This window comes from Saccopteryx bilineata, chromosome 5, assembly GCF_036850765.1.
Source record: "Saccopteryx bilineata isolate mSacBil1 chromosome 5, mSacBil1_pri_phased_curated, whole genome shotgun sequence".
NCBI classification, from domain to species: Eukaryota; Metazoa; Chordata; class Mammalia; order Chiroptera; family Emballonuridae; genus Saccopteryx; species Saccopteryx bilineata.
Window position 1 is genome coordinate 77833699 of NC_089494.1, and position 23122 is coordinate 77856820.

At 35.2% G+C, this 23122-nt stretch overlaps 2 protein-coding genes across 4 annotated transcripts in view; one reads left to right on the plus strand and one right to left on the minus strand.

The window, feature by feature from the left end:
• Positions 1-7831, minus strand: part of MARCHF7 (membrane associated ring-CH-type finger 7) — a 180271-nt gene extending 172440 nt beyond the window's left edge. The window contains exon 1 of the mRNA XM_066279520.1: positions 7719-7831. The gene's annotated coding sequence lies outside the window, so the exon portion shown is untranslated. The remainder of the gene's footprint in view (positions 1-7718) is intronic.
• Positions 1-23122, plus strand: part of BAZ2B (bromodomain adjacent to zinc finger domain 2B) — a 452863-nt gene that overhangs the window by 111794 nt on the left and 317947 nt on the right. The window contains exon 2 of one of the 3 annotated variants that reach the window (XM_066279494.1): positions 6563-6917. The gene's annotated coding sequence lies outside the window, so the exon portion shown is untranslated. Of the gene's footprint in view, positions 1-6092; positions 6918-6941; positions 7105-23122 lie in introns of those variants that run through there. The other 2 variants (XM_066279495.1, XM_066279497.1) reach the window with 2 other exon arrangements.

The window sequence follows — 23122 nt, forward strand, 5'->3', positions numbered from 1 at the left end:
GTTGGGTGAGAAATAGTAGTTCAGTGATTCTTAATCTCACTGCATTTCTCTTATGAGCAAGATAGAGGTTGTTTCTATTTAAAAGGCATTTGCATTTCTTTTTCTGTAAAATATCTGTTCATCTCTCGCCATTTTTTTTGGTCAGGGTGTTGTTTTTATTCATTTGAAGATACTCTTTATATATAAGGTTATTAAATTGTCTCCTAAATAAGTTACAAAAATATTTCAGTTTCTCATTTGACTTTATACTTTGCCTATGGTATGTTTTATGTTATTTTATTGCCATACAAAAGTTTTATTTTCTATTGAGATTTACCAATATTCCACTTTATTGTATCTAGTTTTGACCACTGCTAGAAAAATATTCCCTACTCTCCGATTATAGATATTGAACTATAATTTCTCCTAAAATTTGCATTATTCAAATTTTTATATTTAAATATCTGCTTTTTTTTTTTTTTTTTTTTTTTTTTTTTTTTTTTTTTCCATTTTTCTGAAGCTGGAAACAGGGAGAGACAGTCAGACAGACTCCCGCATGCGCCCGACCGGGATCCACCCGGCACGCCCACCATGGGGCGATGCTCTGCCCACAAGGGGGGCGATGCTCTGCCCCTCCAGGGCGTTGCCATGTTGCGACCAGAGCCACTCTAGCGCCTGAGGCAGAGGCCACAGAGCCATCCCCAGCGCCCGGGCCATCTTTGCTCCAATGGAGCCTTAGCTGCGGGAGGGGAAGTGAGAGACAGAGAGGAAAGCGTGGCGGAGGGGTGGAGAAGCAAATGGGCACTTCTCCTGTGTGCCCTGGCCGGGAATATCTGCTCTTTTTGAAATTTATTCTTGGAACTATTCAAATTCATAATTTTCTCATGACTACCCAGTTATCCCACTACGTATTAAAAAGTTCATCTCTTCCTTACTCCTTTGAAATTTTGCTTTTATCTATGTGAAATTTCCACAAATGCTTGGGTCAATTTCTCAATGTTTTATTGTGTCTGTTGGTCTTTTTTCATAAGCCAATACTAACTGTTAAATTATAAAGTCTTTATAGCATATTTTAATACTCGATATGACAAACACCCACCATTTCCAAAGCTCATCTTTTTCAGGGTTTTCTGGCCTTTTCTTGTTTTTAAATTCCAAAAGAGTTTTATAATTAGGTTGTACTTAGAATAGTGTTCTTAATCAGAAGTGTTAACAAAAGCAGAGTAGAGAAAAAAAAAAGAACAACAACTAAGTCCCACCCCAGACAACTGAATCTCTGGATATTAGGTCTGGGTATGCACATTTTGAAAAGTTCTTCAGTTGATTCTGATGATTCCATAAAATGACCTATAAAGCATAAATTCAAGTTCTAATTCCAGACTACCTTATGACTTGTTTTCCCTTATGTATCCTGTACCTTACCTAATGCCCTTAGTATTACCCAATTCCCTAAGCCAGAAATCTCCTCTTTTGAGGTAAAATCCACATTTTACCTCAAAAATATCTGGCTTTAAACCTCCAAGGCCATTGTCTTTTACTATCTTATGGACTCTAAAGCAGTCTCTTCATACTACTAGCATCTGCACTATCTTCAGTTATTGTTTCTTAAAAACTCCTTTGTTGACCTTAGTTGGCTCTCAGGATCAATTCAACCACCTTACCATCAATGGTATATCAGGCTTATCATTCTCAGGTCCCAGCCTCCAGCCTCCTTTTCCTCCTTAATCCTTATTATTCCACACTTCATACTGAGTATTACTGTTGTACTGATTTTCTCACAAGTGGATAGATACTGGACCTAGTAGCACTTTGTATTTAAACTTACTGTTTTCTTTCACTTAGAATCCAACCCCTCCTCCTTTTGCCTGGTAATCTCTCAGTATTTGAAATGCAGTTCAAATGGCATCTCTTTGATAAAGCTTTTCTTTTTAGATTCCCAGTCAGAATTAGTTGCCCCATCCTCTTTATTCCAGCAAAACTTTATTTGTATCTGTATGATTTATGTGAGTCTCTAATCTCCCAGGAATTTCACACTTTCAACATCAACCAGAATGGGAGCTTTTCATGTTTTTCCAGCCGCTACAAGAGTGCATAGCATATAGCAAGCACTCAAATGTTTGTTCAGTGAATGAAAACAAATAAAGCTTCATTAGTCTCTACTGATGAAACAGAAATAAGACATGACAGTGGCCAGCTTGTTCTTTTATTTAGATCTCTCATTCGTTGGGCTTTTCTATAGTCAGCCTTCCTAGACTTTTTGAAGAGCCATGTGCAATATCTATAGTAGTAAGTGAGATATCCATCTTTACCTCTACATCTACTTATTTATGGAGTTCTGTCTTGGTCTTAAAAATGAATGCTGCTTTAAAGAAGAAAATGCAACAATTGTGTCTATAGTGCGCCTATAGACCACGGGATAAGTATATATCACATATAGATATAATTACCAGTAATGTTAGAAAAAATCGGTTTATTTCTTTTATAATTCTCTACATAATGAAGCACTAATTTAGGGGATGACCTTAGGCAGAAGACTAAGTGCTATGGGAGCCAAGCTGTTTTACAACTACAGTATAGTAATTATTTTCTTTTTTTCCCCCTCAACTCTATGACTATGTTGTAATCTCTGAATCAAATGTGATAACGTGAAAAAAGGGAATCATATTAAAAAATAATTAAGCACAACTTCTTAGTAAGAGGGTATCAAATATTGGAGTAATCAATCCAGTTTTAAATTTCTGGTGCACCATTATTTTTTTAAGTCAGTTTTAAAAGTATAGATTAAATTAGAAAATTAATATATTTGAATTACCAAATAACACCAATTATTATAGATAAATTTTAGTATAAAAATTGAACCTTTTGCCTGACCAGGCGGTGGCGCAGTGGATAGAGCGTCGGACTGGGATGCGGAAGAATCCAGGTTTGAGACCCCAAGGTCACCAGCTTGAGCGCGGGCTCATCTGGTTTGAGCAAAAAGCTCACTGGCTTGGACCTAAGGTCACTGGCTTCAGCAATGGGTTACTCGGTCTGCTAAAGGCCCACGGTCAAGGCATATATGAGAAAGCAATCAATGAACAACTAAGAAGTAGCAATGCGCAACGAGAAATTAATGATTGATGCTTCTCATCTCTCTCCGTTCCTGTCTGTCTGTCCCTGTCTATCTCTGCCTCTGTAAAAAAAAAAAAAAAATTGAACCTTTTATTTTATTGAAATATAGGAATTCATCTTATGAATTTTAAATATCTATATGACTTTTTTTCACCAGTTATTTTGTTAATTGATTTCCATTTATCTGCATTTCATCTTTGAGCATGTTCCAACAATATTTTCCAAACTATATAAATAGCCTTCAATGATAATAAAATATATTTTAAAAAAAATTTAATTGTATTGATTGCTTTTAGAGAGAGAGAAAGAGAAAGAAATATCAATTTGATGTTCCACTTATTTATGTATTATTCACTGGTTGATTCTTATATGTGCCCTGACCGGGGCTAGAACTCACTACCTTGGTGTATAGGGATGATGCTCTAAACTAATTGGCTTGGGCTTAAAATATACTGCTCACAAAAATTAGAGAATATTTCAAAATGAATAAGAAGCGATAAAATATCCCCTAATTTCTGTGAGCAGTATAGTTTAAAGACACTAAAATCAAGTTCTTTATTATCACCACTTCTATCTTTTATACCAACATTTTGAGGACATTCTTATTTTAAGTTACTTCATCATTTAACCAAGCGAAAGAGAACTTCCTACATGGCTTCAACTTGAAATTATACATACATATACTCTTTAAAAAATTATTTAAACTGTGGTCTAAAATTATTCAGGAGAATTGTAGGAATTTTCAAATATAAGTTTTTATTTAAGTTAATCACTTTTATTACATGTGTACCAGTTTTTCTGTTTAGACATATATCTAAAGTTTAAATTAATAAGTGAATTTGATTATGTCAAATATTTTCCCCATAAGTTTCTTCTTCAAAAACCAGGCAATGTAAATTATATATCTTTATGAAATCTGTTGTTTGGAAAACCAGTGTGTCATCTTTAAATCCAATTATTATTTCAAAATATTTGAACCAAAAGTTGAACCATGCTTTGCAGTATATTTTTAAAAATATTTAAGTAAAAGATATATCCTAGTGAAAAAGGGCAAAGGGTGGATATGTGGCAGTGGACAGAGACTGGACTTTGGTTTGCGAGAGTGCATGCAATACAGTATGCAGATGGTGTGTTACAGAGCTGCACACTTGAAACCTGTAGGTTTTATTAACCAATGTCACCACAATAAATTCAATTAAATAAAAAGGTATATCCTTAGTTATTCAAGTATGTCATTTAACTTTGTTTCAAAAAATTTGTTTTAAAATTAATTCTTTATGAAAACTAAGACTTGAATCTAGCCTTTTTTAATCCTTTCAAAAGTGAATGTTTCCAAGTTACGCTACTGATTAGGCAAACAGTCAGAAATGTATTTTTGAAATATTATTATAATACTTTATTTTTATATAGAAATATCAATGAATGGCCTTATTTTCAATTGTTTTAAAGTACTGTTTATTTGAGTAATGATCATTATTATATTAAAAATGCATGAACTTTTTTGCATATTACTTTGGATGTAGTATCTAAATGCTAGCATTCACACATATTTCAATCTATATTTTTCTCCTGGAACATTATTAGTAAATTTAGAAATTGTAGAACTGTTGACCCAGTCATACATGTACAGAGCTTGGCCTCTGAGTTAATTAAATATGAGTTAATAATATATTAAAGGAAATTATTGTCCTTATTACAGTTATTAGGTAGTTACTCAAATTATAGCTTCAAAGGAATGCAGAGCATGGAAAACTCAGGATTAAATTATGCATTTGAACCTTAGGCCAGCTTTTACTGTACAGACAGTTTTCTGCTAAGAGAGAAATTGTATGTCATTGAAATTAAATGCTTTTCTGGGATGGAAGGTTCCAGTTTTTAATGAAATTACTGAGTGTAGTGTAGTGAAATGATTAAAATCTGTATTCCGGGAATGTGGCAGGGGAAAAAAATCAATAAGTGCTAGCACAGCTTTGCTGCTCAATGTGAATCCTGAGAATGAAATAAACTACTACAAAAATAATAATTAAAAACATATCAGCACATTAATTTATTTAGCATCAGTCTCCTGAGACATCATCTTCACTAATTTTTAGCATATATTTTACTCTGTAATGAGCAGCCTTCTATTCAGATATCCCTACTAGACAGGCAGTATTTCCGCCCTTCCCCCAGTGCTCCTGCATTGCAATCATTGTACTTGCACTTATTATGTTACAAATGACCGAGGTAAGGCTGACATTCTCAGTGCATGCAAAAAGACCTAGTCTGCCAAGCTTTCTTTTTTTTTTTCCTTAATGAAGCAGCTTTGTGAAATCTCCCCATGTGTTAATACTAATGAAGATCCTCCAGCACAATTAAACTCACAGCCAGTGGCTGAAGAGGAAACATAAAACAATAGCATCTTTTAAGATACATTTATCCACATATATGTGTACAAATTTATATGGTCAAATTATTTTTCTAAATCTTGCCTTTCTCTCGCTCTTCATCCTGAAAATTAAATTGTGCAATTTTTGATTATATGAACTTTGAGACTTTAATGTGTTGCTGGGGGAAAACCACTATCTCAATGAAAAATTTAAAATTATCTGTTACCAGATGTGTTATCAAAGTAAAGACTTTTAAAAAAAATCATTTTTAGGAAGCTATGGATGTGTGCAGGAAGAGGGAATGCGGTGTACTTTACCATTAGTTTAACTTTATTGTTTTCAGGATGTTGGAACTAGGAAAAAGGGTAAGGTAAAAAACAAAGTTGGAAGAGACTCTGAGGGTAGACAAATAGCATACCTCGTGTACAGTTTAAAGATGGAGCAATGGGCTACTAGTCTTAACTTTGTATTTTTACAAGTGTTCCATTCCTACAATTAGGTATTCTCCACCCCCTCCTTTTTTAATCTCTCAGAAATTGGGAGGAAACCTTCCATTGAGATTACCTTTTACAGTTTTAATTTATAACTTTAAAACGGTTTATTATTTTAACGTGTTTCATTTAAATCCTTAACTCCGTGAATAAACATTACAGCCAGTTTAACTTGCCCGTGTTAGGGCAGTAGCGTTTAATCCTGGGACCATTTTCCGTCCTGCTTTTTATTTTATTTTCATTTCCAAACATCCTCGAATTCTTCGCATATTAATTTAGTTGGCTTGTGGACTTCAACCGAATTCTGAGTTTACGGACAAAAAAGTTTAGGTGTAAATGGTTAATCTATGCTCTCTAGTCTCCAGTTTACGTTTCTGAAAAATTACGTTTTCGACTTTATTTTCTGTCCTCTCTACTTTTAAAAGTAAAACAAAACATTTAAGTTTCTCAACTTTTTTCTGGGGGCAGGAACGGTGCAAACTCAAAGCTAAGTATTCTTGGGAGGAAGAAGCAACCCCCTCCCTCCCTTGGCTCCTTTAGGAGCTGAGAGGTCATTTATTATTGGAAGTGAAATGGTATAAACAATTCTTTCTCTTTTTCCCTTGTTAACAGCAACTTTCATTGTTAGAGAGAGGAGAGAGAGAGAAGCCTTGTTGGTTGACGTCACTTGGTTCATGAAGCCTTCGCCTAGAAGTGAAGCTGCTGAACAAACCTTGAGAAGAATCATCTCCTGCTTCAATCTGCTGCTGGATAGGAACTAATCAGAGAGAGAGAGGCGGAAGACGGAGAAGGAGGGAGTCAAGGGCTTTCCCGATCACAAATCTCACCTCCACTCCAACTCTATACTTTACTTGCAAAAATAGTAAGAATAAGGAGGTGTTGGGCTTTCCAAAAACAAAAATCGTAACCTTCAACCATCTGGGGACGGCAAAAATCCCATCCGCCGCAACTCAGTTCGAAAGTAAAGGTGAGTTAAAAATCCTCGGGTGTGAGGGGTACGGGTGAAAATGAAAATTCCAAATGTTATAAAGCTGCTTGAAACAGAAAAGGAGACAAACTACGCTCCGACGAGCTGGAAGGCTGCGGAGTAGCTGTCTCGAGGTTGCTCGCCCTGCCCGCCCTGCTCGCCCTGCCGCGGCTGTTTACTCTAGCCGGTCGGTGTGTCTCTTTGTTGTGCTGGCTGCAAGGCTGGGGTGGTGCTCGGGGTCCCGAGTGGAGTTTGGGGGAGCAGGACGCGGCGATGCGCGGTCCTGGGTGGGAGGTGGGGGGTGCGCTCTCAGGAGAACGTAAACTTTATTCCTAGCTGCCGGTGCGGGACTTCGGTCCAGCAGGGCCGCGGGGCCGTGCCTCCGGCGCGGGCAGACGCTGCCGCCGCGAGTCCGCCTCCTTTGTGCCGGCCGCCCAGCTCGGCCGTCCGGCTTCGCGTCTTTCTTCCTTCCTTCGGCTTCCAGCTCGGAGGTCGCCGCCGACAGTTTTCTTCGTAAAAAATCCCTGGCACTGTTGAGATCGCTGTTCCTACCCGGGAATACCCGCTGCTCCCCCACTTCTCGCCGGGGTAGTTTCAAGATCCCCCCCACCCCCACCCCACCCCCACCCTGTCCGCCTACTGCTGCCCTTTTTTGCCTCCGCCCCCTCTTTCCTCCTGGACTGATTAGCTGCGCCTGCTACCCCCAATTCGGGCCGCTTTGGCTCTTTCCCTATGTAGCTTGGAGCTGTAGAGTTTACAAAAAATGGTAGTGGGGGGGCGCAGGTGGGACTGGGAAAATACCTGGGAAGATGTCTATGTCGGTACACACAAGGTTCGAGGAGCATAGCTGTTCCTACAGTAATGTCTGTCGGAGCAGTTCTTCCCCTGGAACAACCGCCAGCTCTCAACTCTTCTTCGCTCTTTTAATCCTCTTGTCTCCCCCCCCCCGCCCCCATTCCCCTTTCGCGGTTCCCCTCCCCTTAAAGTAGTTCTACGAACCCCAGAATTGGGACTTGGGAAAGGAAGGAAATGTTTGGAGAGTTAGAGCTGTCTCTGCTGTTTGAGAGATTTTTCTCTTTTCTCGCTCTGTGTATTTATCTTTTGTGTGTTGCTTCCTTATAAAGGGAGAAGCAGCTGCAGTCCTTGGCCGAGTTGTTGAAATTTATCCCTTTGTGTATATTACAATATCCTCCATTTTTTTCCCTCTGCCCTCTAAACAACAAGCGTTTCGCCATCTTGGGCAATTTTTATTCCCAAGTCTCGCTCTCTTTCTTTTTTATTTTTGAGGAAGGGAAAGAAGCCTTAGAAAGGCAAAAAGTGTGTCTGAATAAGACTCAAAGTTTGGGGAATGTTCAAGGGGCTCAGTGACGTCATGTAAACTTTATCGAGAAATTGCCCCAAGAGTTAAAATTTTCGCTGAATAATTTCCCTGTTTTAAAGGATTGTGTAACTTGCTGGTTAACAATAAGTTGGGCTGTTTATGTTTGTGCTCTTAAAATGAACCCTCAACGTCTCTACATTTTGTGCTTTGGTAACAGGTGGAAAATATGTGCGAAAAATGGTATGAACTTTTACAGTATCATTTGATATTCACCTAGCTTTTGTCTATGTGCTTTTTATTCCTTAAGGGTTTCAAAATGTTAGTTTTAATCAGTATTCTCAATTATTTACTTCATTCTCTGCTGTGGATTATTGTTTAAGCAGCTTGGTTTTTATTTAGGTATAGTGATTTTAGATTACCTAAATCCCCCTTTTAAATCAAATATTCAATTTATACATAGTTGTTTACATTTTGAAAATACATAACTGTTGAAAACACTTGGTGATACCGGATACTTTTAAAATTCAGTAGCAGATACTAGGTCGAACGATAGGCAAAAATGTCATTAGTATTTAAAAGGCAGAATTGATTTAAAAATACATTTTATAACCTCAAGCAATAAGCTCTGTCAGCCATTATGAAAAGGTAAACAATAAAAACTAGTGTTGTTTAAATTTGCTTATCTAAAATAGTTTTTCACCTCCCCAAAGTTCAGTTGGTCACATGATCAAACTTAATGATACACTGGTATAGAAATAAGAGGCGCTGTAAATTGAATGGGAAAGTGGAATTCTGTCTCCTGTAGTCATTTGCAGTCAGCATATTTACTTCTAACAAGGACATGAAACTGCCTGTATTTAATTTGCATTCTCTTTGTCTTCTGGGTTGGGGAAAAACATTGACTACAATTAACTAAAAAAAATAATAAAGCGGTAAAAGAAACAATTCTGAATACATTGAAAAGGTTTGTTCAAGGCATAAAAACTTCTTGTATGTGGTATGTTTTTATCCCTGTAGAGCAGTCTTCTTTGGTGTTATCTGCTGTGTTTTTTATCTAGGAATTTGCTTTATGTAAAATGCTATCTAGAAAGCTTGACTGAATTGAATGTCTGCCATTTATGTGAGTTGTAGGTAGGTAAAAAATGTTTAAATAGTTAAAAGCACATAGAACAGATGGTTCTAAATTATACATGCAACAAAGGACTAGAAGATTTGGCAGATTATAAATGGCAAGCAACAGAGGATAAGCAGTTTAAGAAATGGTAGTGAAGTACATTTGATGTCTCACACTTATTGTAAACACTGTACACACTGTGGCTGTGATGTATAATCAATAACTTGGACAACATTGAGGCACTTAAAAGTTTCAGGTAGGAAAAAGTAAGGCTTTACAAATGTTTGAAATGAATGGTTGAATGTAAAATAATTTTAAGCCTCTGATGATAAGCTTTTATTGGTGGTATTTTTTTTAGAGATGAAAGTGTATGCTTTAAAAATAGGAGGTTATTTATGAGAACTTAATACTGTTGCATTCATATAATGATTGGAGAGAAGTAGGTACATATTTTAAAATCTAGGACTAGTTTGTTTACTGTTCTCATGTTAAACTAGTGTTGAAGTATAACATATTTACTCTTTCAAACACGACTGAAAAATATTTTTAGATTATTGAGTCTTGGAAATACATTTATTAGAATTTACTGTTGACATAATTTACTAAATACTTATTAAATGAGCAACATTTTAGTGTTAATTTTTGAATTTTGTATGTAACAATGATTTTACTTGGTGAGTATAGTTTACTCTAAATTTTAAAAATGTAAAGTTTTTTTTTTTATGTAGTTTTGCCTTTCTAGAAGAATCTGAATAATTATATTTAGCATTTTCAGAGATATAGAATAACTCAAAGTATTCAGCTTGGCAGAAATTTGTTTTTATTTTTTAAAGCCATTTATTTATAATGAATATAAGATTTGGAATTTTAATTCTGTTGCCCTTTCTCCTATTTCTTTGTTTGCATGTTTATTATAGAACTGCAGTGTAAAGGAGCAGATGTTTTGCCAAACATCCTGATGTGTTGCTTTTTCTTATGGGAGTGCATAACTGTTCCTTCTGATGCATCAACTTGACAGCTGGTTGATTTCATGGAGCTGCTAAGAAGCCATTAGTGGTGTCATTGAATTGAAACAGAACAGTCACTCCCTGCTTGAACTGCAATTGTTAATGTCTTTGTTGCTACCTTTGTGTTACTATACAAGGTGTAGGATATCACAGTTGCATGAAAGTTCATGTTTTCTGTCTTATCTCCTTGAATTAGTGAAAGTATGTGTTAGAACTTAATTAGATACTTTTAGGTTTAAAGATTTCTCAAAGAAAGAGATTTTAAGTTGTCAGTTTCTTGAGTTTTTTGACCTAGTCCTATCTAGAACTACCAAAAGAAGATATGATTTATCACAAACTACTTCAGTAATGTGATGGTTTTGACTCCTAAATAAAATTATATCATCAAAGTTTAATGATATTTAATATACTTGATATCCTGAGATATTAATTAAATCATCTTGTTAGGTTTTTAAAGAGTTTTTTTAATTATAAAATTAAGTATTTCATACCATGAGGTTTTTCATGATATTGTGCTTTATTTAATAAATGTTTACTCATTTAGTTAAATACTTCTTTAATCTTGTTGCAGAAGATAATCAGACAAGAATTATTGAGAAAATAGGCCACTTTGTATTTAATTTTCTTTGTAATGTAGTAAAGGTGTTAAAGAACCATTTAATTATTTTAAAATTTTAAATTCTACTTTTATTGTACTAATAACTTTAATTGATAGTTTCAGCTATCAGACTGGTACTGAAATGGTGTCAGATCATCCCATTGCCACCTAAGTGTATTGTACTTTTTCTAATTATTTGCTACCTTTTTCTTCTTGGTAGGAGAACAGATAAGAAGGGGGAATGAAGAAGAACAATGAAAATCTCAATAGAAAAAAAACATTTAAAAAATTGTGTAAAAAATCTTTAGGATGATAAAGAATATAATGTAGCTTATCATTCTGTTAAGAGGTTTTTCTAGTCCCAATATTTGTTGATTTTTAATTTTTAAATCTTCAAACGTATTTTTAAACAGTTTTTCAAGAGCATAAAATTTATAACATTTCAAATAAGTTTGCCTTTAAAATATTTAAAATGTACACAATTGAAGATTAGAATATATTATTTGCTGAATTAAATCCTATTAAAAGAATTTACTATATGATAGAAACAAATTTTAAACATTTATAATATACTGTTGAGTGATTTCAGGATTCTGATTTCCTGGAATCATAAGTTTATAGATCATTCATTACTGAGACTAAAGCTAAAATTTATATTGGGTTAATATTCGGTCTCCACCCTTTTTTATAACGGTCATACAATTTATTAAAAAGAAAATCATATCTTAGTATATGATAAAATTTTTAAGAAATATATTTTCTCATACTTGTGTCAAGGCAGACATTTAAACTGAATTGTGGTAAATTGATTTACGTGTTAAATGTAAATTTTTAAAAAAGTAAATCTCAATGCTTAGCTTACATTTAGAAATAATATTATAGTCTTAATTGTAGTACAAATAAGTATCCTATAATTTTAGTAGAAATTATTCCCCATGGATTTTTTAAAGGAGGGCAGTTCTAATCACAAGAGTCATAAAAAGTTTAAATTTTAATTCATAAGTGTTTAATTCATATTAACTTTGACATTTTGGGCAATAAATATATTTAATTAATTTATAGTTACATAGGGAGTTATAAAATATTGATTACATCTTTGAAGGAAAAATAAGTGAATTTACATGACTTAAATCAATTTTGATTTAAAATTGATTTAAATACAGTTTTTATCTCATGTATTTAAAAATTTAGTGTACAAAATAGGGCTTTTCAGTTTTTTTAAAAAAATTAACGCTTTTAAAATAGTTATTTATAGGTTTTGAATACCTTTCATTCAAAATTAAAATTACATTAGCAATGATACTAATAGTGAAGGTAATATTGTATATAGATAAGAAACTTCAGTACTAATTTTGTATTTACATGTATGCATATGTAGCTAAGGAAAAAGGAACATTTGGTTTGAAGATGGTTATTGCATTGGTACTTAAGCTATGTGTAGACATAATTGTATGTGTTTCTTCTGTTTTCTCCCCCTAACACTGTTCCACAAGCATGCACTCATTAATCAAAGACGTGCACTCCTGCTGAGGGCAGAGAGGTTCATCAAACTGGCAGTCAGTTTGGTGTAAAGAACGGTGTACTGAAGCTCTTAACTCACTGGGACAGAAATAAATCTAAGGTCTTTGTATGCAAACCCTGGAGGTTAATACTGTATAATTCAGTGTCCTGTCTTTTTTTTTTTTTTTATGATTGATGTTTTTAAATGTTTCAAGCTTGATGAAAGTCTTCTAGTAGGTCAAATCTGACAATCTGATTGGCTAAAGTAAGAAAGCCTTAGGTTGTCAGGACTTTGAGTGTGCTGCAGAGATTCTGATTTTTTTCCTACAAGATCATTGTCATATTGCCTGAGTTGTTATAGGAATGTACCAATGATTGACATCCCCTGCTGTGATAATGGACCCAGTCCATGAAATGCCAATAGTTTGGTCCTATTTGTTCCGAAGCTTACTGCTATTTGTATCCTTAACAGAGCTAACATGTAGAACAAGCAAAACTACTGGGATTTCTCTGTAGAAATAGTGCTGGGATTTGGCTTTAACATGAATTGGTTGCATATTCATAATTTAAGAACAGCTGGTTACAGCAAGCACATAGTCATTTGCAAGCTATTATAAACCATTCCACTCACACATGGAGCCTGTGCTCGGTGGACTTTTTTTTTTTTTTTTTATTGATCTACCTGCATTTAAAATCTGGTCATTGCTGCCACAGAAGCTCTTCGTTTTAGCTGTTGCAACATAGAACAGCTTCAATTTTAAATATTTAATTTAAACTAAATACTGAATAAAATGAAGAAGCTTTGAAGGAACCAAGTGTAAAAGGTCAATAATGTTTGCTCATCATGTTATCTCACCTGGGCCAAAATCAAACAAACCTACATTATACAACCATTGTAATTTTTGTTGTATGATTTTGTCCAGAGATAAATAACTGAATTATCTTTGATTTGAAAATATTGTCAGTTATATTTTACTAGTTATATATGGTTTTAGGAAACAACACAGCAGTAGTTTATGATTGATTAGCTTGTTATACAATTTCATCTAATATACAGGGAAGGAACTACTTCTAGCTTATGAGTGCTGTGAGGTGAAACAGAAGGGAAAATCAATAAGATATTATAATTGGATTAGAATAATGCTAAACCTAACACTGAAAAGATACTCTCATTTTTTAGAAGTAATCTAATGAGAAGTTTCTTCTGCTTTTTCAGTCATTTCTGGAATATTAAGCACAGTTCTGCTCTTATAGTATTTAAATGATAATATGTAAACTAGTTCAGCTATGATAGTTTCCTGCGTGTTGTGCTGCATAGTAGGGATTAAAAGGAGAGAGGAAAAAACCCTCTATATCCCAAGCTTCCAGTAAGAAGAGTGGGAGGAGAAAATATTAATGTGATTTCAGATATCCTTGTAGGAATCACAGGGAGCTCTAGCTCTGCCTTGATTTGTGTATATTAAAATAAGTGGATACCTGGGTGATTTACAATGATGGTGATTATGCTGAGTTTTCCATACAACATAGTGTTAGGTTCACATGTGCATGCATGTGTTTGTCCCAACACTAGATGATGAAGTAGCTTTCAGCACTTCAAGGTTGACTAACAGTCCTAAGAGTACATTTTACTCTTTCTTGGCTTCACAAATGGCTGGATATGTTGGCAATATAACAGAATATATGGCCAAGTTTAATCTAGCTGATAGTAGGCTGTACTTTTTTTTTAAATAATAAATTCAAAGCTTATTAAAGGATGGTGTATTACATTTTAGTTTTGAGTTGCATAGGATAATAACTTTATACATACAGTTAACTTGCCATTATTTGAGGCTAAATTAGTCATTTTGTGAATCATTCTACCCCCTTTTTTTCTCTCCCTTTGACTATTGTCTTTTCAGCTATTTCCCTGCTCTTTAGCATCTCATCACAGAATAAGCTGAGGAAATAAAAGGAAATAAAATTCAAATGAATCTAGTTTTCCTTCTTCCATTTCTTGATAGATCAGATAGAGAGAAAACCTTATGTTTTTACCAAAATGAAAGTTTGGGATCTTGTTTCAGTTAATTATATTTAGATTAAAAAGAAATATGAAGTAATGGACTCAATTTAAAAAATACTAGTAACCCAACAAGACAGACATTTAGCTATTATTTGAAAAATGAAATGACTCACAACAACCAGAGAAGAATCACACAGTATTTGATATACTCATAGTTCTAGGACTAACAAAAGAAGAAAAAGGGTCAGCTATCTTCATTCATCAAGATAATACTGAATGCTGTCATCAAGCATACTCTTTTGGAGAGCTGTGGATAAAAGTTTTGTGAAAGCTCAGAATAGGGCAGATATGGCTTCTGGTTGGAATCATTAGAAAAGGCCCTTTGGTTTAAAAGCAGCATTGAATTAGACCAAGAAGAATGAGTAAACTGAATTTTCAGAGACCAGTAAGAAAGAATCCAACAAAGAACACCATATAAATGAAAAGTAGGTCTAATGGACATTGGGAGTGTGTGGGGTTCTACAACTTTTTGAAGTCACCCCATTCTGTACTTCTCTTAAGAGGAAAGGAAAATGATATGGTATCTTTTTTTTTTTTTTTTTTTCTCCATAGCTTTCAAAATGACTGCTGGACTTTCTTTGGAGAAGGTGGGTTAATCAGTTTCAGAACATCTATTTCAATGATAGTCTTGTTTGTGAAGGCTAGGTTAAAAAAGACTAAACTGCCTTTTCTGGTCAGTTACTTAAATATATTGTGTTTCATGTGGGATTAACCAGAACCACTCCTTTTTTCGTTCTTTTCCTGTGCTTTTATAAGTGGTTTTTCTTGAAACCTAATGCATAGTCATACCTGCTAACAACGTTGATCAGGGAGAAGATCACCTCTATTTTCATTTTCTTGACTTGGTGGCAAGAAACTATGTAGCTTTCCAAGGGGATTTAATGACCATCTCCAAAAACTCTTTTTTTTTTTTTTTTTTAGTTCCTTTGGATGAATGAAGAAGATAAACAGTAATAGGAATATCCTTAAGGACAGCCCCCCACACACAAAATTCATAGCCCCTACTTTTAATTACATTAGTCCTGAATTTCACTAATAATAAAAATCCCACTAAAAATAGAGTATGAAAAAGAAAGATTCAAACAACTTCAAAAATAAATGTGTAAGGTCTTAATTTTCAGTGGTTAAACTTTTCCTAACTTTATTATTGCTACACTAAGGTAATGAATTTTTTTTCTTATTTGCCAAATTGTGATGAACATTTACTTGCAAGAGGTGCTCAGAAGAAAACCTTAAAACTTTTACATGATCATTTTTTCATATCTTGTATGATGATGAGTTTTGAGGTGAAAGAAAGATTAAGTTAGTGGAAAGAGAAGGCTGTCTAGAGTCTGAGTTAAGAGAGGAAACCATAGCCCGACCAGGTGATGGTTGGTGCAGTGGATAAAGTGTCAACCTGGAATGGTAAGGACCCAGGTTTGAACCCCTAGGTTGCTGGCTTGACCAAGGGGTCACTGGCTAGGCTGGAGCCCCCGGTCAACGTACATATGAGAAAGCACTCAGTGAGCAACTAAGGCGATGCTTCTCATCGTTCTCTCTTCCTGTATCTATCACTAAAAAAAAAAAAAAAAAGAGAAGCCATATTTATATCTTTTCCAGCTTCCATAATGACGTGGTTGTTGAAACATATTTTGTACTTCTTGTAAAAAAGATCGTTAGCATAAACTATTATGGTGGCATAAGAAGCAGAAAAGTCCATATTGAGGATCTGAAAATATTGGTAGCAGCCTGTAGTCACAGGATGATGTGTTTCTCCTTTTATGGGTTATTAGTGCAGCAAACTGAAAGAAATCGGGTCTTTGAGGCAACAGTAACTGACAGGGTATGGGTCAAATCTGTATTTTAAAAGAGGGTCTTCTGCAGAGCTAATACAAGTGTTGTTAGGAGGTAGGTAGCAACAACAAAAGGGGATAAACAGTTTTAAGAAAGGCTTTAAAATGAGGTTAAGAGGAATGGATAATTGATATCTTGAGTATCAAGATTTTCTCCATTGTGGTCTAAGTATCTTAGCATATTGCATTCCTGTGCATTGTTGCTAATATTTTCTGCAAGCTTGTTGAGAAAATAACTTTTTTCTGTAATCATACCTTGGGGATTTGAAGTAGGAAGTTAAAGGGCTAGGGAAGGGCTGTGTAAACAGTAAACAGTTGGTCCAGGAAGAGAACATGTAGTAACTTTGGCAGGTTAGGTAAAAGCTCTCTTTCCCCTTCCCTCTCCAGAAACTCTGTTCATAAGTGTACTTGCCAAAACTCATAAAAAAAAAAAAGAAAGAAAAAAGAAATTGTTTAAAGAATGTGTAAATGCTTTTGTACTACATGTGAAATGGGAGAGTAGGAGCCAGGCATGCTCAGGTGAAAGAAAAAATAAAATGTGACGAGAATTTCCCATTTTTTTGATGGGGAGGGGAGGTGTTGTTTGTTTTTTAATGAAGTGTGCTGTGACATACAGTACCTTGAGTTTGACCTTTTTCATCTTTATGTGAGACAACTTTTGAAATAGGTCATTTTTTTGTGACTCATTGCAAATATTTTATTCTTAGTAGGTAGCATTTGATATGTTACAGCTGAAGTCCAGAGGTACCAACTAAATTAATTACACGTGTCTGGCATGTTTGTTTCTGTATTTGTAATCTCAGCACTTCACAAGTGAGCTAAAAATAATCTTTTAGTTACCCTTGGAAACAAATAAAAAGCACTTACTAGTTTCTCATGTTTAGTACCATTGTGATATGGTAATAGTCTTATATTAGGCAGTAGTGATTAAATAAATTGATCATTAAATTAAGAACAAGATTCAGGTCAGCATCTATCTTAATAACTAGAAACAATTCAGGGTGCCCAGAATAAAATACATGGCTCTGTAATATGCTCAAGGAGTTCATCATTTACTTAGAAGGGGGGGTATACACAGAGTGAAGTCTCATTTTTTGTGAGTTTTAAATTCAATTATTTATGTTAGGAAAATAACTGGGGTTGGGAAGGAAAAACAACTTTAATGATCATTTACTCAGTGAACTTCTGGTCTAGGTGAGATACATGAGTCAGATGCTTTTTGTTTCTCTGTAGCTCTGCCAGGGTGAGCGTCTTACACTAAGTGTGACTCGTAAGTCTTAAATATACATATTTTTTTGTGTATCATAGCTCCTAAATGCAGGCCATCTAAGGATATCTGGAGCTCTATAAATGATATCTACTTCAATGCCAGTGGTTAAACTGGCTATGTTAGACTTACTTAGAAACAGTGTATTTGTCTCTGATGTGGTCCATGTCAAAGATAATATTTACTATATTTTAATATAATCTACTGACTAGATATTACCCACAGTCCCCCATCTCCCATAATACGAGCTTTTACTGTACACCAGGGGTCCCAAAACTTTACACAGGGGGCCAGTTCACTATCCCTCAGACCATTGGAGGGCCAGACTATAAAAAAAAACTATGAACAAATCCCTATGCATACTGCACAGATCTTATTTTAAAGTAAGAAAAACAAAATGGGAACAAATACAATATTTAAAATAAAGAACAAGTAAATTTAAATCAACCAACTGACCAGTATTTCAATGGGAACTATGCTCCTCTCACTGACCACCAATGAAAGAGGTGCCTGTTCCAAAAGTGCGGCGGGGGCCGGATAAATGGCCTTAGGGGGCCGCATGTGGCCCACATGGGGTCCCCAAAGACCCCTGCTGTATACGGAGGTAGCATATGTTTGTTCATATATAAATACTTAAGTATTAAGTATTAATACTTAATAGTTTGTATTCTTTTATTTTTTTAACTTTTACTTATTCATTTTAGTGACAGAGGATGGGAGACAGAGAGACAGGAACAATATGTTACTGTATGTGCCCTGACGGAAATTGAACCAGCAACCTCTGCATTTTGGGACAGCGCTCTTACCAACCAGGCCATCTAGCCAGGGCTAATAGTTCATATTCTTACGCAGAGGCGGATTAAGGTCAGTTGAGGCCCCAGGCGCAGAAGAAAATATTGGGCCCCTTAAAAAAAAGAGAGACAAGGAAAATAAAAATACATGTTAACCATATTTTTAAATAAATAAAAATTATGTACTATTAATGTTAAAATTGCACATATGAAACCAAACTTGGTGTCATTAGAAAAAAATGAAGTTGGAGTTTTGCGGGGTCCTTCAGAAGTCGGGGCCCAGGGCGCGCACCTGATGTGCACATCGTTAAATCCGCCTCTGCTCTTTTATTTTTATTTATTTATCTTTATTTATTCATTTCAGAGGAGAGAGAGAGAGAGAGGAGAGAGAAGTAGAGAGAGAGAGAGAAAGGGGGGAGGAGCAGGAAGCATCAACTCCCATATGTGCCTTGACCTGGCAAGCCCAGGGCTTTGAGCCGGCGACCTCAGTGTTCCAGGTCCACGCTTGATTCACCGTGCCCCCAAGGTCAGGCAATCCACCTCTGTTCTTAAATATTGCTCTTGGTATCCCCAAATGCAAAGGAGAAAAAGGTTTGGAATTAAAGGGGCTCAAAGACTTAGTGAAACTTCAGTTGGGCTTTAAAGGAGGTGTAGATACAAGTATCTTAGAACTGCAACCTGAACAAAGAAGAGGATGGAGGGAAATCTGCCTAAAATTTGTTTGAAAATAATGAGAGATAAAGTTAGAAAAATGAATTTGGGTTAGCTAATAGATTTTTTTTTAATTTTTTTTATTTTTGGGGGGGTTAGCTAATAGATTTTTAAGCAGAAGTGTGACATGCATGATTAAAAAGTTGTTTTAGAAAGAGTTGGAAGAAATCTGTTAAATGGAAAGAAAGACGTGTTTATTGTAAAAACTGGTGTCAGGTGGTAATGACTAGACAGAGCAATGTGAATGGGAAGAAGGATAAATATGAAGTACATAATAACTTAAAGGAATGAGGTTGAGTTAGTTTGGGGAGGTAGGAGATTGTGTTACCTTATGTTCAAGTCTATTTCATATCACTATAATAATAATGTGATGTAGTTGAATACTTATTTCCTCCTTTTCAGATGATTCAAGTGAAAACTAGAGATTGTGGCTTACCAATTGCCAGTAGTTAGGTATTCTTTCTAATACATCATATAGTCTCCTGATAAGTTTAGCTTAAAACAAACTCTCATCTTTTTTCTAAATCAAATTTTATTTTAAAATTTATTTATTGATTTTTAGAGAGAGAGAGACACACACACACACATAGACGGAAACATTGATCTGTTCCTCTATGTGCCCTGACTGGGATTGAACCCGCAACCTTTATATATTGGGGACAATGCTCTAATCAACTGAGCTATCTGTCCAGGGCTCATCTGTTTTTTAAAATCCCCTTCTACTTGCCTCCTAGTATATCAAATGGATAATATATCAAATGGATAACAGTATAGATGAATAATCACATCCAGTTAGCCTAATGTTTTTTATTAATTTTTAAATTTATTCATTTTAGAGAGTGAGAGAGAGAGAAGGGTGGAGGAGCAGGAAGCATCAATTCCTATATGTGCCTTGACCAGACAAGTGCAGGGTTTTGAACTGGCGACCTCAGCGTTCCAGGTTGACACTTTATCCACTGCGCCACCACAGATCAGGCCAGCCTAATGTTTTTTATTTGTGTTTGTGTTTATTGTCTATATGTGTTTATACTACTGCCAAACATCAGGTTTTGAAAAACACTGGAAGACAGGAGGCAGCACGTTTTTAATTTTATTTATTGATTTTACAGAGGAGGGGCAGGGGACAGAGAAGTATCAACTCATACTTGCTTTACTTTAGCTGTTTATTGCTTGCTTCTTGTACATGCTTTGACCAGGTATGGCTAGGGTTTCGAACCAGTAACCTCAACAGCCTCAGCCACCTCAGCGCTCCAGGTCCAGGCTGTGTCCGCTGTGCCACCACAGGTCAGGCTGGAGGCAGCATGTTCTACAGACATACAATACCTGAGTACAGAATTTCATGACTCCATGATTTTGCACCTAATATATCCTGTATGCAAGTCTTGTCTCCTCTCTTTTTGCTTGATAAAATCTGCTTTTAAAAGCTTTACTTCTTTTTAAGATTTTATTTATTGATTTAAGAGAGAGAATTGATTTATTGATTTAGAGAGAAAGGTTGAAGGGAGGAGCGGGAAGCGTCAACCTATGGTAGTTGCTTCTATATGTTCCTTGATTGGGAAAGCCTGGGATTTTGAACCAGCAACCTCAGTGTTCCAGGTGGATGTTTTATCCACTGTGCCACCCCAGGTCAGGCTATCTGCTTATTTTTTAATACTCTTGTGAATAGTTACTTTTGTGAAATCCCTCCCAACCCTCTACTTCCCCACAGAGTTATGAGAGTCGTCTTCTGTGTCCCAGTAGCTAATAGTGGAGCGCATGGTTGTGCATATATATAGGTTGATTGACTTATTCCTTCCTTTCTACTTTTATAAATAGTGCTTCAGTGAACATTTTTATGCATAATGCTTGTATTTTGTTGTTTGACATTATTTCATAGAATAAGTTCTCTGAAATGCAGTTACTGGGTTATGGGCTTTGGATGCTTTAAGATTCTTAATATACATGTATTATGAACTTGGCTTTTGAAAGAATTGTGTGTTTATATCTCACCAGCAGTATATAACTGTACCTATTTTACCATGCCTTTGTTGTATTTGGTATATTAATTCTTTTTAGTTCTTCCCAATTCCATTGCAGAAAATTGTACCATATTTAATCTCAATTTCTGTGACTAATTAGAGTGAGCATTTTTTCAGTATCTTAACCTGTTGTATTTCTCTTTTGTTATTTGGCTTTGACATTTGCCTGTGCTATTGCACTGAAATCTTAATATATACATATATATGCTATTTATAAATTCTTTTAAGTATTAATGATATGCTTTTATTACATTTACTATAATTATTTTGCATTTTAATGCTGTTTTTTATTTACAGAACATGAAAATTAACTTGTCAGTTCTTTAGATTTTTAAAAACATTCTTTCCATTTTTAAGCGTACAGAATTCCCTCATCACCAGAGTTCTTGTAGTCACTTCCTCATATTTTCTTTGACATGATATTTTCCCTTTTTTTTTTTGGTTTTCCTAATAAAATTGTTCTTTAATGCCCATGGTAAGGCCCAACTTTGTTATCTATATCACATTTCTATTGGTATACTCTAAAATCTATATTATAAGAAAAGTTGAACTAGATAACTAATGGTCAACTTTTTAAAGCATTGTTAACTTTTTGTTTTTTCTGATAACATAAAATACTTAGATGTTTGTTTGTTTTAATACTCGAGGTAATCAACATGGTAAACTGGGCATCAGGAAACAATTCGAGTATTTTTTTCCCTAGAACCTTTTCTCTGAATCTCTTGAGATCTCTGTTATGGGTACACTTGTGATCTCGTGTTTGAGCGTCACCCTTTGATTCTAGCAGTTCCCCTGCCTGAGTAGAGCTTGGCATACCTGCACATGGGGTAGGGTGGGGAATGGCCACTGTAACTGTGGATTGTGAGTTTTGTATGGTGAGTCAGTGCTTGCTTATGTCTGCTTAGTCAATTTTAATCATCACCTGCAAAGCTGGCTCCTTTTCAACCCAAATGATAGGTTGAGGGAAATTAAAACAATGAGGCCAAAGATAGCCCTTGATGTTTTTTGCTATGGGACCATGGGTTCCAAGCTCTGTGACTGCTACTTCTCTTACAGGTCTTTCATGTCCCTAAACTTGAATTTTGCAAGTTATGGGTTGGGACATTACAGAATATTCTCATTCATTTCCTAAAATCCAAACTGTTTTATATTTGGGGGGAATATGTTTATAGAATCAGTCTTATTGTAATACTGCTATTTTTTGATGGTGGCATTTCCCTCACTAGTTTTGGTCCTTTCTGGTGGACTTTTGGGTGTAATAATGTGTGTGGATGCTATCTATCTTATTCAGGTTTGAAGGCTTTTTTCACATATCCAAAGAGCTGTTCTGAAGAGGTAGTGTATCATTTTATATTTCTGCCTCTGGACTTTGAGAAATTTTTTCTAACTTGTATTTTTAATGGGAATAATTTTATTTTAATTTGTGTATATATATATTTATATATATATATTTATTTTTAGAGAGACAGAGGAAGGGGAGGAGAGAGAAACAGAGAGAGAAATAGAGAAGCATTTATTTGTTGTTCCACTTAGTTGTGCATTCATTGGTTGCTTCCTGTGTGTGCCCTGACTGGGGATCTAACCTGCAACCTTGGTGTTTTGAGATAATACTGTAATTGACTGAGTTAATGAGCCAGGGCTTTAACTTGTGTGTGTGTGTGTGTGTGTGTGTGTGTTTTAAGATTTTATTTATTGATTTTACATAGAGAAGAGGGTGTGGGCGAGCGAGAAGTATCGACTCACACCTGCTTCATTTTATTTGTTCATTGCTTGTCCTATGTGCCATGACTGGGTAAGCCCTAGGGCTTTGAACTGGTGGCCTTAGCATCCCAGATTGACGCTCTATCCACTGCACCACCATAGGCTAGGCATGAGGACTTAACTTGTATATTTTAATTGTTACATATAATCATGTTTCTCACTTAATTGGGAAATTATATTTGTGTTTGAATTGTTTAGAATAAATTATTTTGGTAAGATTTTTGGA